We start from the raw sequence: 12,740 nt of genomic DNA, 5'->3' as shown, positions 1-12,740 counted from the left end.
CTTTGAGTTCCCTTTTCGGCCGCAATTGAATACTTCTTGAGAATCGAGTACTTCTCCATTTTTAGGAATACACATGTCCTGCACCTTCCTCATTTTTTTCCCTCAGAAATTAAAGCCATTCCCGCTCTGCTGACTTCCCTTGTAGATATGGCTGGAGAAATGACAGTGGAGTTCAACCCGGACAAAGACAAACCAAAAGATCACTATTAAAGACAAAACCGTGTCGATGAGCAGAGGGGCCTTGCGCTCCGTGTTCATAGATCCCTGAACGTGGCTCCACAGTTTGCAGACCAAATGAGGACAAGTGGAGTGACAGTTAGTTTTGAGGAAGTAGACAGGCTACAGAAGGACTTAGAAAGGGTAAAGAAATGGCAGATGAACTACTGTGTGAGGTCTTGCACTTTGGAAGGAAAAACAAGGTAGAACATACAATGCTAATGGTAAGGCACCGAGGACTGCAGTGGAAGACAGGGATCGGGGAATACAGATATATAATTCCCTAAAAGTAGCTTCATATGTAGATACGGTAGTAAAGAGAGCTTTTGGTACATTAGACTCTCTAAATCAAAGTACTGAGTATAAGACTTGGAATGTTATGGTGAGGTTATATAAGGCATTGGTGAGGCCGAATTTGGAGTATTGTGTATAATTTTGTTCACCAAATTACAAGAAGGATATTAGTAAGGTTGAAAGAGTGCAAAAAAGGTTTGCAAGGACATTGCCGGGATTTGAGAAACTGAGTTACAGAGAAAGGTTGAATAGGTTTGGACTTTACTCACTGGAACGTAGAAGATTGAGGGGAGACATGATCGAGGTGTATATAATTATGATGGGTATAGATAGAGTGAATGCAAGCAGGCTTTTTCCAATGATGCCAGGGGACAAAAAAATCAGAGGTCATGGGTTAAGGGTGAAGGGTGAAAAGTTTAAAGGGAGCTTTAGGGGGGCTTCTTCACACAGAGAGTGGAGCGAGTGTGGAATGACCTGTCAGATGAAGCTGTAAATGTGGGCTCACTTTTAACATTTAAGAAATAACTTGGACAGCTGTATAGATGAGAGGTGTATGGAGGAATATAGTCCAGGTGTAGGTCTGTGGGACTAGGCAGAAAATGGTTCGGCACAGCCAAGAAGGGCCAAAAGGCCTGTTTCTGTGCAGTAATATTCTATAGTTCTATGGTTTATAAATGAGAGACCTCATCACCTCAAACTCCTAACGTTGTAATCCCTTCTGTTACGAGAGATCCATAGATGGTGATGAAAGCAAGTGGCGATTAAATTCTCGAACACACTCTGACTCAGACTTGAAATAAACAGGACAACAGTGATGAAATCGAAAGATAAAGTCATAAACAGCAGTACAAGACATGGATCTCCTGCGGTCGAGAGCTGAGAGCTCAGTGCGAGGAACATACATTCCCTGAAGGAAGATTAGCAGATAATAAATGGCAGTCCGAGTCTTAAAGGGAAAGAGACACCTTACTACTCTCCGCCACCTGGATGTTTGACGCTGTCCGGTCGGGAACATGACACCTTCTTCGCATCTGGCTGAATGTGTTGGGTCTAATGTAGATGCTCTGAGATGCTGACAGTCAGATTCCCAGGAAAATCAAATCATTGGGAGTGTCAGATTTAAGCCTCTTGGCCCATCGGGTCTGCCCCAACATTTGATCTTGGCTGATCAAGTTGGCTGAATCCCAATCAAACTCCGAGTAAAAATATGCCCAGTAACCTCTTCTCCATGGGCGTCTCTGGCAACGAATTCCACAGATTCACCCCTCTCCGGCAAAATAAATTCCTCCCACCCACTCTCCGTTGTAAATGGACATCCCTCCATTCTGAGGCCGTGTTCTGTAGTTTTAGTATCGTCCCTGCCCCACCTCAGGAAGCCTTATCTCCACACCCACTCTATCGAGGATCTTCAACGTTTGATCGGCTTCAATGTGGTCAGGGAGGATAATCAGCGTTTTTTTTTTAGGTTTTGCAGAGGGCAACAGTTTCATTCTAACTCATCGACCGAAGTGAAAGCCGTTTCAATTTTCATAGACACCTCGTGTCTATTTGTTCACTATGGTATAATCTCAGATCCATATGGTAGATTTATATTAAATATTGGTTTACTTTCTGAACAAAAAGTAGTTTTGGTTAACATTTATGCACCGAGTACTGACTGTCCTGAATCATTTAAGGATTTATTTGTACCTCTTCCAATTTTAAATGAAAATATGTTTATAGTGGGCGGAGATTTTACTTGTTGTCTGAATCCTATGAAGGATAGGTCTGCTCCCAATCAGGTACTTCCAAACAAATCTGCTACTTTTATTAATTCATTTTAGCTGACTCAGGAATTTTAGAAATTTGGAGAGCTTTACATCCTAATGAATATCATTTTCTCATATATATCATAATGACTCTAGAATCGATAACCTTTATTGATTCCGGTTAGTTTCGTCTATAACTGCGTGTGCGTATGACTCAATCGCCATTTCTGATCATGTGCCTTTGAAATTATCAATTAAATTAATTGATGTAACTTTTAGAACTAGACAATGGCGGTTCAACACTATGTTGCGACAGGATTTAAAATTTGTTAATTTCATTAAAGAACAGATTGATTTTTTCTTTTCAACTAACTCAACGGAAGAAATTTCCGGTGGGATATTATGGGATACGTTTAAATTTTATATCCGTGGGAAAATTATTTCATACTCTGCAGAATTTCAAAAAAAGAATTATTAGTGAAATATGTACATTGGTTGATAAGATTAAAGAATTTGATAACAAATATTCCATTGCTTCCAATTTGGAGATTTATGAAGAGAGAGTTGAACTTCAGATGCAACATAGTTTCTTAATAGCATCCCAGATAAGAGTCAATTTTGTATACATGGTGATAAATCGAGTAAATTATTGGTCAACTATTGAAAGCTGCTTTGGCGAAACGTCTGACTAATAAAGTTCGTAGACGTGATGTATTTTGACGGTTGACCATGACGAAATTAATTATTCTTAATTAATTAAATTTATGAACGTTTAGATAGATAGATAGATAGATACTTTATTCATCCCCATGGGGAAATTCAACTTTTTTTCCAATGTCCCATACACTTGTTGTAGCAAAACTGATTACATACAATACTTAACTCAGTAAAAAATATGATAAGCATCTAAATCACTATCTCAAAAAGCATTAATAATAGCTTTTAAAAAGTTCTTAAGTCCTGGCGGTAGAATTGTAAAGCCTAATGGCATTGGGGAGTATTGACCTCTTCATCCTGTCTGAGGAGCATTGCATCGATAGTAACCTGTCGCTGAAACTGCTTCTCTGTCTCTGGATGGTGCTATGTAGAGGATGTTCAGAGTTATCCATAATTGACCGTAGCCTACTCAGCGCCCTTCGCTCAGCTACCGATGTTAAACACTCCAGTACTTTGCCCACGACAGAGCCCGCCTTCCTTACCAGCTTATTAAGACGTGAGGCGTCCCTCTTCTTAATGCTTCCTCCCCAACACGCCACCACAAAGAAGAGGGCGCTCTCCACAACTGACCTATAGAACATCTTCAGCATCTCACTACAGACATTGAATGACGCCAACCTTCTTAGGAAGTACAGTCGACTCTGTGCCTTCCTGCACAAGGCATCTGTGTTGGCAGTCCAGTCTAGCTTCTCGTCTAACTGTACTCCCAGATACTTGTAGGTCTTAACCTGCTCCACACATTCTCCATTAATGTTTAGCATTAGATTCACCCATTACTAAAGAGGAAATACAGAAAGCAATTTTTTCGATGAACTCTGGTAAAGCATCTGACCCACTTGGGTATATATATGAATCTTAAAAATCTTTTTCAGATTTACTTTCTCCCTGGTTATGTAGAATTTTTGAAGATGCTTTATTTGTAGTTAAATTACCACAATCCTTTCAGGAAGCATCTATTTCTCTAATTGGTAAAAAAAAGGCAAAGATCTCACTAAATGTATATCATACAGACCTATATCTTTTTTGAATGTGGATTCTAAAATCCTTACCAAAATATTAGCAATTAGATTAGAGAAGGTAGGCCACTAATTGTCTCCGAGGATCAGACAGGATTTATTTAAAATATTTATTCACATTTTAATGTTAGGAGGTTAATGAACATTGTAATCGCTACTTTATCTAATACTCCAGAATGTGTTATTTCGCCTGACGCCCGAAGGCTTTTGAGAAACTTGAATGGGAATATTTATTTATATACCTGACACATTTAATCTGAGCCCAAAATTTATATCTTGGATTCAATTGATGTATCATACACCTTTGGCTGCTGTATTTACCAATAATCAGGGATCCTTTTATTTAGGCTTTTTCGAGGTACTGGACAGGGTTGTCTTTAAGGCCTTACTACTTGTTATTGCCCTGGTGCCCTTGCAAATCGCTCTTCATGATTCATACAATATATTTGTCTTTATTCTTGGGAATGGGATGCATAAATTATTGCTATGTGCAGATAACCTGTTGCTATATATCTGTAACCCAGAGAAATCCATTCCTGCAGTAATAACACTACTTGCTCAGTTTAGTAGTTATTTTTTCTGGTTATAAATTGAATTTTAATAAGAGTGTGCTTCGCCATTAAAAATGCAATTTTCAATTTATAGACAACCACCTTTTACATTAGTTACTGATTATTTTATTTATTTCGGTGGTAAAATACTAAGAAGCATAAAGACCTATTTTTTTTTACCTTTTATTGATGATGTTAAACAGCTGTTTATTAAATAGTCCCCATTGTCTTTATCTTTGATTGGTCGAATTAATGCTATTAAGATGATTATCTTACCTAAATATCTGTATCTGTTTTAGGCGGTATCAGTTTTCATTCCTAATTTTTTTTTTTTGATATTACTGATTCTAAATTTTCTACATATATATGGCAGAATAGAGATAGTATTTACAAAAATCAAAAAAGGAAGGCGGTTTGGCTTTGCCGAATCTTGGAGTTTATAATTGTGCAACTAATATTCGACATTTAACGCTTTGGACACAAGAGCTGACAATGGTAAATTCAATAATTAAACACACAATACGAATATGATTCCAATTTAGTATTTTTTTTTGGATTGAGTAAATTTATCCTGTCATATTCTATTATATCTATTGTTTTCTTTCAAAATCAAGACGTGATCATGCTTTTTATTTAATGAAAAGCAAAGGGAATAGCATGTTTTCTTGATTTATTCATGGATGATTGTTTTATGTCCTTTGAAAAGTTGACTAATAAATGTAATTTGCCTAGATAGCACTTTTCAGATATTTACAGATTAGAAACTTTCAGAACGCTACTTTAGTTACATTTCTGATATCGCATCAAATTGAAATTACAGAAGAAAAAAAAAGTAAGTTTAAATCAATATCAGAAGAGCTTAATATCATTTATTTATGGTTTAATTATAAAAATACCCTTAGGGACTTCCGATGAAATATACATTGAGTGAGAAAGAGAATTTCAAATATCTTTATCTGCAAAGAAATGGGAGACAATTAAACGAGTTAATACTTCTTCAATTTGTGCCAAAGTTTTTGATACAATTTAAGGTAGTTCATTGGGTTCATATATCCAAGGATAAGTTAGCTCGTTTTAACCTCCATATAGATCATGTTTGTGATAGATGTAATTCTGATGTAGCTCACTTGACACATATGTTCTGGTCTTGTCCTCTCAAAGAAACTATAGGAAAGATATTTTTAATATTATCCCAATAGTTCTGCGTGTTACAACCTCATCCTATTACTGCAAATTGTGGACTAGCAGTGATAGAATCCAGTCATTTATCCTCATCAGCATGTCGTTCAATTGCATTTGTTACAGTAATAGCCAGTAGATCCAGTTTACTTAAATGGAAATATTCCTATTCCCCTACCACATTTCAATGGTTTTCCCAAACAATAGCATGGTTAAACTTGGAAAAAACAGAAAAAAAATAGGAGCGGTACTATAGATCCTTCGGTTAAATTTAAAGAAACTTGGCAGCAATTTATTCAATATTTTCTTATTATATAAGCTGACACTTTCAGAATCCTTTTTTAGTAATTTTTTGTTCAGGTATAGAGGAGCGGAGTTAACAAAATATTATAATTTTAGCCGATGGAATAGGGCAGTCCATCTTTGTTTTTTTTTTAGTTTAGTTTAGTTTTTTTATATAGCTTACAGTTCTTTTTTTTTCTCTTCATGGCTAGTTACTGAGAGATTGGGAGGCTAAAACACACTTGTTACATGGAATCTGTACATGTTGACCGTTATTAATGTAATCCCGATCTCTTTGTAACATCATCATTATTGTCACGTTTACCTATTTGAAACTTAATAAAATGATTGAAAAAGAAAGAAAGAAAATGAAAACATAGAGAAGCTACAACACAATACAGGTCTTTAACCACAAATCTGTGCCGAACATGTACTTACTTTAGAAATTGCCCATTGTTACTGATAGCCCTCTAAGGATAAATAAATGAGGGGTGCAGAAGTAGGCAGGAAAATGTGAGGGGAGGAGGGTAGGAGGGAAAGAGAGAGAGGAATGCTGGGAGGGAAAGGAGAAGGAGAAGATATAGAAGATGTTGGAGAAGGCGAGCTAGAGAGAGAGAGAGAGAGAGAGAGAGAGAGAGAGAGAGAGAGAGAGAGAGAGAGAGAGAGAGAGAGAGAGAGAGAGAGAGAGAGAGAGTGAGAGAGCCACTGGACGAGGAAGGCGAGGAAACCCTGTGGAGGGCACGAGTTTGTTTCTTCGGGAGGTGTTGACTTCACCCTCGGTGGAGGTTGCTCAGGTTTTACCCAGGGGTCGAGGTTTCTCGCTCACCTCTCTCTCCTCTCTTTTTCCCCCACACGTAACAATCTCCCAACCCCCCCCCCAACTTAAAATCACTCTCGACACCCCTCTCCCATATCCTCATTCTCTCTCCGCTCCGCACTTCCTCCCCCTGCTCTGGGTTCCTCTCTTTAACAGCTGTCCTTCTGACGTTTGCGGGTGTCGGTCTGACCGCCTTCACAACACGGGCTTCCTCTGACAACGGTTCGTTCCTCTTCGTGAGCTCAGAGACACAGAGAGTCCTGAACAAGATGGACGAGGGCAAGACTATAGAGAATGTGGAGTTAACAAAAATGAAGCCACTATCTCCTTCCAGCGGTGAGTGGGGCAGAAAAAAAGGAGGGAGATACTCCATTCTGTGTCTGATCCCGAGTGTGTGCGATCGGACAGGTGAAGGGAGCCTCACTGACTCTCACTGTTCTGTTCCCAGCTGAGTAGATGGGAGAGGTGATGTGGAGGGAGATCTGTTGAAGGGTTGGTGAGGAGCCTGCACTCGGGGCAGGGGTGTTGAAGCAGCGCCGCGCAGGGGCGGGAGGGAGGGAGTGCTATGGAATAGGATGAAGAGAGAGTGTTGTGGGAGGTGTCAGTGAAGAGGGAATGTCATCGACATGGCGGGGTGGAGGTTGTCCGGTTGGAGCGGTGTTGTGGAACGGACATTGAGAAAGAAGCGCCGTGGGGATGGGTGGAGAATAGGAAACACAGCGGGAGGACTGCTGAAGATGGAGGAGAGAGGGAGGGGCGCTGTCCAATTTTTTAACCTCATTCTGCCCTTTCTTGCCACACTCTATTCTTTTTCTCACTTCGTTGTCTCTATCTCTCTCCTTTTTCTCCCACTCATATTTTCTAACCCGTCTCCCTCTCACCCTCTCTTTTTCCCCTCGCCCTGCACATCCCTTTTTCCAACTACCTCCCTCTCACTAACCCTATCCCTTTGTTCCCCGGTTCTCGCCCTTCCCTCTCTTTCATCCTCCCTCTCCAATTTATGTCACTGATTCTCTTCCTCCTTTTTCCCCTTCTCCCTCTACTTGCAACTTATTTCGTTTTGTTTCTCTCCCCATCTCTCAACCCCCTTTGTTCCTCTTCTCTTTCCCTCCTCTTCGAATTTCTCCCACCTATTTCCCTTCATTCTCTGTCTCTCATTGCCGAAACGCTCCACCCTCGCCACTCTATCACACCGTCCCTCTCCCGCTCTTGCTTTTCCGCGTCTCTTTCCCTATCTGTGTGAACACACTTTGCGTCATCCCACCCACTCGCTCTCTTCTATCTCTCTCAACCCATGTCCCTGTTCATCCCCTCTCCCTGCCCCCAATTTTCCATCCCCCATCCCCATCGCCTGTCCATCCATCACCGTGCTCCTGTTCTGTCTTCCCGGCTCATGCCGCTCACTACCCCCTCTCCCTCACGTTTCTTCGCCTTTCATCCCTCTCTCGGTGCCTTCTCCTCCCCACTCTCTCTCTCTCTCTCTCTCTCTCTCTCTCTCTCTCTCTCTCTCTCTCTCTCTCTCTCTCTCTCTCTCTCTCTCTCTCTCTCTCTCTCTCTCTCTCTCTCTCTCTCTCTGTCTCCTGTGTTGACTCACAGAAGACCCGACCTCCACCGACACAGAACTGAACGTTCCAGAAAAGGACACCCCCATCGACGAGGATGAGGATCCTCCCATCGCCCCGGGTCCCGGCGAGGGGCCGGTCACTGCACTGACAGGTCAGAGGTCGCAGTAAGACGTCATTCAGGCGGGTGTCTCGAGTCAGGCACCCACGTGCCCATGTTTCTAATACATCTTATTAGGCAACTTCCTCCGGCTGGTCGCTCCTTCGAAGGGCCGCCATCCGGGTAACTAAAGGTTGCCACTCTCCTCCCCAAATAAATCTCTTTCTCCTCTCAGCTTCGGTCTGAGGGCTCTGGCCCTCGGTTCTCCGGGTCTAGTGGAATTAATTGCGCCCATTCACTCCGTCTCTGCTTCTCCTGGTGTTGTAAACCTCAGTGAGTTCATTCCTGCGCTCCACGGAATGAAGTCCCAACCTGCCTGACCACTCCGCGTAATCCAGTGCCTCGAGTCCAGACAACATCTTCGTAAATGTCCCTCTGCACTCTTTCCTGTCCAAAGTGTTACAGGACTCAATCTTAATAATGATCAGGGAGGCACAGGGAGATCTGTTTTTGCCGAAAAGTACCTGCATCGTCTGATCTGCCCAGCACCTGATTTCAGTAACTGTGTGTACACCATATAAGTTATCCACTGTCATTGGCTATTGGTCACGTGTCTGACTTTTAACACATTTCCATTGGCTCTCCTCCAGGCCAGCATCCACTGATTGTCCTCTGACCAGCAAATCTCATTCCTTAATTTATGGTTCTTTGTTCTCAGTCAGCTTTATCACGCAGACCGGTCACAGACCAACTCTCACTATTCTGCCTTTTATACCCAACCAAAGAACACCTCACAAATAACTTCAAATTTGGAAAGGATCCCTAGTTCAACCGATTGCCTGTGGCGTCACTCCTACTTTAAAACACTGATTAACCAAGCGACTAAGTCACAAATTGGAGAACAATATCTCTTCATAAAATGGCAGCCCCCATCTCCTCCGTCATGGGTTACACTGTCCTTGATTCATTCTCATTCACTGATGAGCAGACTGCAGTTCTTTCCGGCCAAGAAATGGAATCCTTCCCAGAGCAGGGAGACCAAACCTGAGCCCCGTCCGACAAGAGCGGCCTCGCCCACGCGTGTTCCTCTGCAACGTGACCTCCCAACTCCTCCGTTCAGTGCCCCGACTGATCAAAGACGGAGTGTCAGATGCTTTATGCACTGCCCTGTCACCCTGTGACTCCAGCTTTAGGGATCTGTGTACTTGTAGCCCCGCGTCACTTTGCTCCACAATCCTCCCCAGGATCCCTTCAGTTCACTGTGGAGGATTTGTCTTATTTGTCTTCCTAAAATCTGCAATCAAATTAGACAGTCAAATACCCCTTCAAATGGGAGAGGTAAATAGCCTTACTGGAATCCCTATACTTCTTGCCTACGGTTCTGCCTTCGTTAGGCTTCTTGGCTCCTCCGTCAGCTTGGCATGTTCCTGTGGAGCCCCGCCCATCTTTGCAGACGCACCAACGAAGCCATCCAATCACGATGCAGCTAGGCCTCGAGGGAAATAGCTCCATCTGGGACCGGAAGTAAGTTCAGAGAGTAATGAACACAGCTCAGCGTATCAGGGGGATCAGTCTCACCTCAACGCACTCTCTCTGCACTTCCCGCTGCCTCGCTAAAGCAGGCACCCCCCCCGGGAAATTCTCTTACCCACACCACCACCCCGCCATCACCTCCTATCGGTGGAAGATACGAAAGCACGTTTCACCAACGTTAATGATCGCTTCTACCCCGACAATTGAACAGTCCACTATTCCGGTAAGATGCCCTCTTGACCTCAAAGTTTACCTTGCAGTCGCTCTTGCGACGTCTTGTCCGCCTTCTCTGTGACTGTGACACTTTACTCTGGATTCTGTTACTGGTTTACTGGTTCTACTCCAGTGATGTGATCTGTGTCTATGGCATTCCACTGGGACCTCTCCTGTGTGTGATGTATCTGTCGGGGTGGTGAGGAGGGAGGGCAGTGGGAGAGACAGTGAGGACGGAGCACAGTATAAAACTTAAAACACTCTCTCCCATTCCTAACCCCACTCTAATTCTCTCTTTCCCTTATCTCCCCTCCCTCCTATTTTCCCACGGGCTGTCTGCCGTTCACAAGTGGTGTTCCACAGGGGTCTGTGTTGGGCCCGCTGATGTTTACGATGTTTGTCACAGATTTGGACCGTGGCATTCATTGAGTTATGGCAATATTCGCCGATGAGTCAAAACACGTGGATGAGCGGGAGGTTTTGAGGACAGACAGCCTGCAGAGACCCTTAGATAGTTCAGGGGAATAGGCAAAGAAGTGGCAAATGCGACACAGTTTTGGAAAGTGTATGGTCGTGCACTTTGTTGGATGAAATGAGCAAACAGACCATTATTTAGATGGTGAGAGAATTCAAAAGGCAGAGATGCAAAGGGACTTGTGAGTACTTGTGCAAAATACCCTAAAGATTAACCTCCATGTTCGGTCGGTGGTGAGGGAGGCGAATGAAATGTTGACATCTAGAGGTAGAGAATATAAGAGCAGGGATGTGATACTGAGGCACCAAAAGGCACCCGTGAGACCACACTGAGAGTAATGTGTGCAGCTTTCCGCTCCTTATTTACACTGACGTCAGAGAGGGTTCAGAGAAGATTCACGAGAATCATTCCCGGAATGAGAGGGTCGCTGTATGAGGAACATCTGGCAGCTCTTGGGCTGTATTCCCTGGAGTTCAGGAGAATGGGAGGGGGAGGGGGGAATCTCACAGAAACTCTCCGAATGTTGAAAGGCCTGAACAGGCTAGATGTTGAAATGTTCTTTCCCATGATAATGGATTCTTGGACAAGAGGGCACGTCTTCAGGTTTGAAGGACGTCCTTTTAGAACTGAAATACGGAGAAATTACTTTTTTCAGAGGGTGGTAAATCTGTGGAATTTGTTGCCACGAGCAGCTGTGGAAGCCAAGTCACTGGGTACATTTATGGCAGACAGAGAGATAGGTTGTTGATTAGCCAGCGTTTCAAAGGGGATGGGGAGAAGACACGGCAGTGGGGATGACTGGAAGAATTAGATCAGCCCATGAATGAATGGCGGGGCAGACGCGATGTCCCGAATGGCCTACTTCTGCTACCATAACTTATGGTCGTGTGGTCTCTCCACAGCTGCGCATGAACAACAGTCGAATCTGAAGATCGGAAACAGACCGTCCCGTCTGATTTGCCTGCTCTGCCTATTTACAGCCGCCCTCATCATTATTGTGGTCGCACTCTCGATCCATGGTGAGTAGAACGGGCTCCGAGTGGAGTCAGACCGTAAATAAAGAGAGTGGAATGAATTGTTATTGTAAAACACCACAGTGACACTGACACGCTGCTTATCGTAATACCGATTAAGACCCATCACACATAACAGGGACACACCCCAAACCGCGATAAAAACACGGCCTTTACCGTAACACAATCAAATTTCGACCTGACACCGACACGCCATTCATCATAACATCAACAATGCTGTTACCGTAGCACGGCCACGACATTCAACGAGACACAGATACATTCCTGAGCGCGACACGGACACGACCATCGCCGTGACACACACGTGGCAGTCACACTGACCGCAACGTACCCCTCACTGTAACATTCGCATGCCCCTGACTGTGTCACTGATAAACTCCTCAAGGCGACACCGAAACACACCTCACAGTGACACCGGCACGCTCTACACCTGAAACTGAGATACCGTAATCCGTGACATCTTCACACTCCGCAACGCGATCTGCCCCACAGCGCACCGTGACAAAGACTCGTAAGTCACCATAACATCTATTACCGTGACAGTATCACCCCTCAGCATTACGCCAATGCACCGCTCACTGAGGCAATTACCCACACCTCACCCTGACACGGGCAAGCCCGTCACCGTGATACAGACACCTGAATTCACAACGACATCGACTCAGTGTGACACTCTCACACACGCCGTGACCATGACGTGCCTCTCACCGTGACAGAGACACACCCCACACCATGTCACAGATATCCCTCTCACCGTGACAGAGACACACCCCACACCATGTCACAGATATCCCTCTCACCGTGACAGAGACACACCCCACACCATGTCACAGATATCCCTCTCACCGTGACAGAGACACACCCCACACCATGTCACAGATATCCCTCTTGCCGTGATACCATCAAAGCCTTCAGTCTGACATATCCCTTCCTCACCATGACATCGAGATCCACTTCATTTTGACCAGTTCCACCACTCGCCAGTACAGAAAAAAAAAACACT

The sequence above is a fragment of the Hemitrygon akajei genome, unplaced genomic scaffold (genome assembly GCF_048418815.1).
Source record: "Hemitrygon akajei unplaced genomic scaffold, sHemAka1.3 Scf000205, whole genome shotgun sequence".
Lineage (NCBI taxonomy): Eukaryota > Metazoa > Chordata > Chondrichthyes > Myliobatiformes > Dasyatidae > Hemitrygon > Hemitrygon akajei.
Note: the sequence above shows the minus strand (reverse complement) of the source record.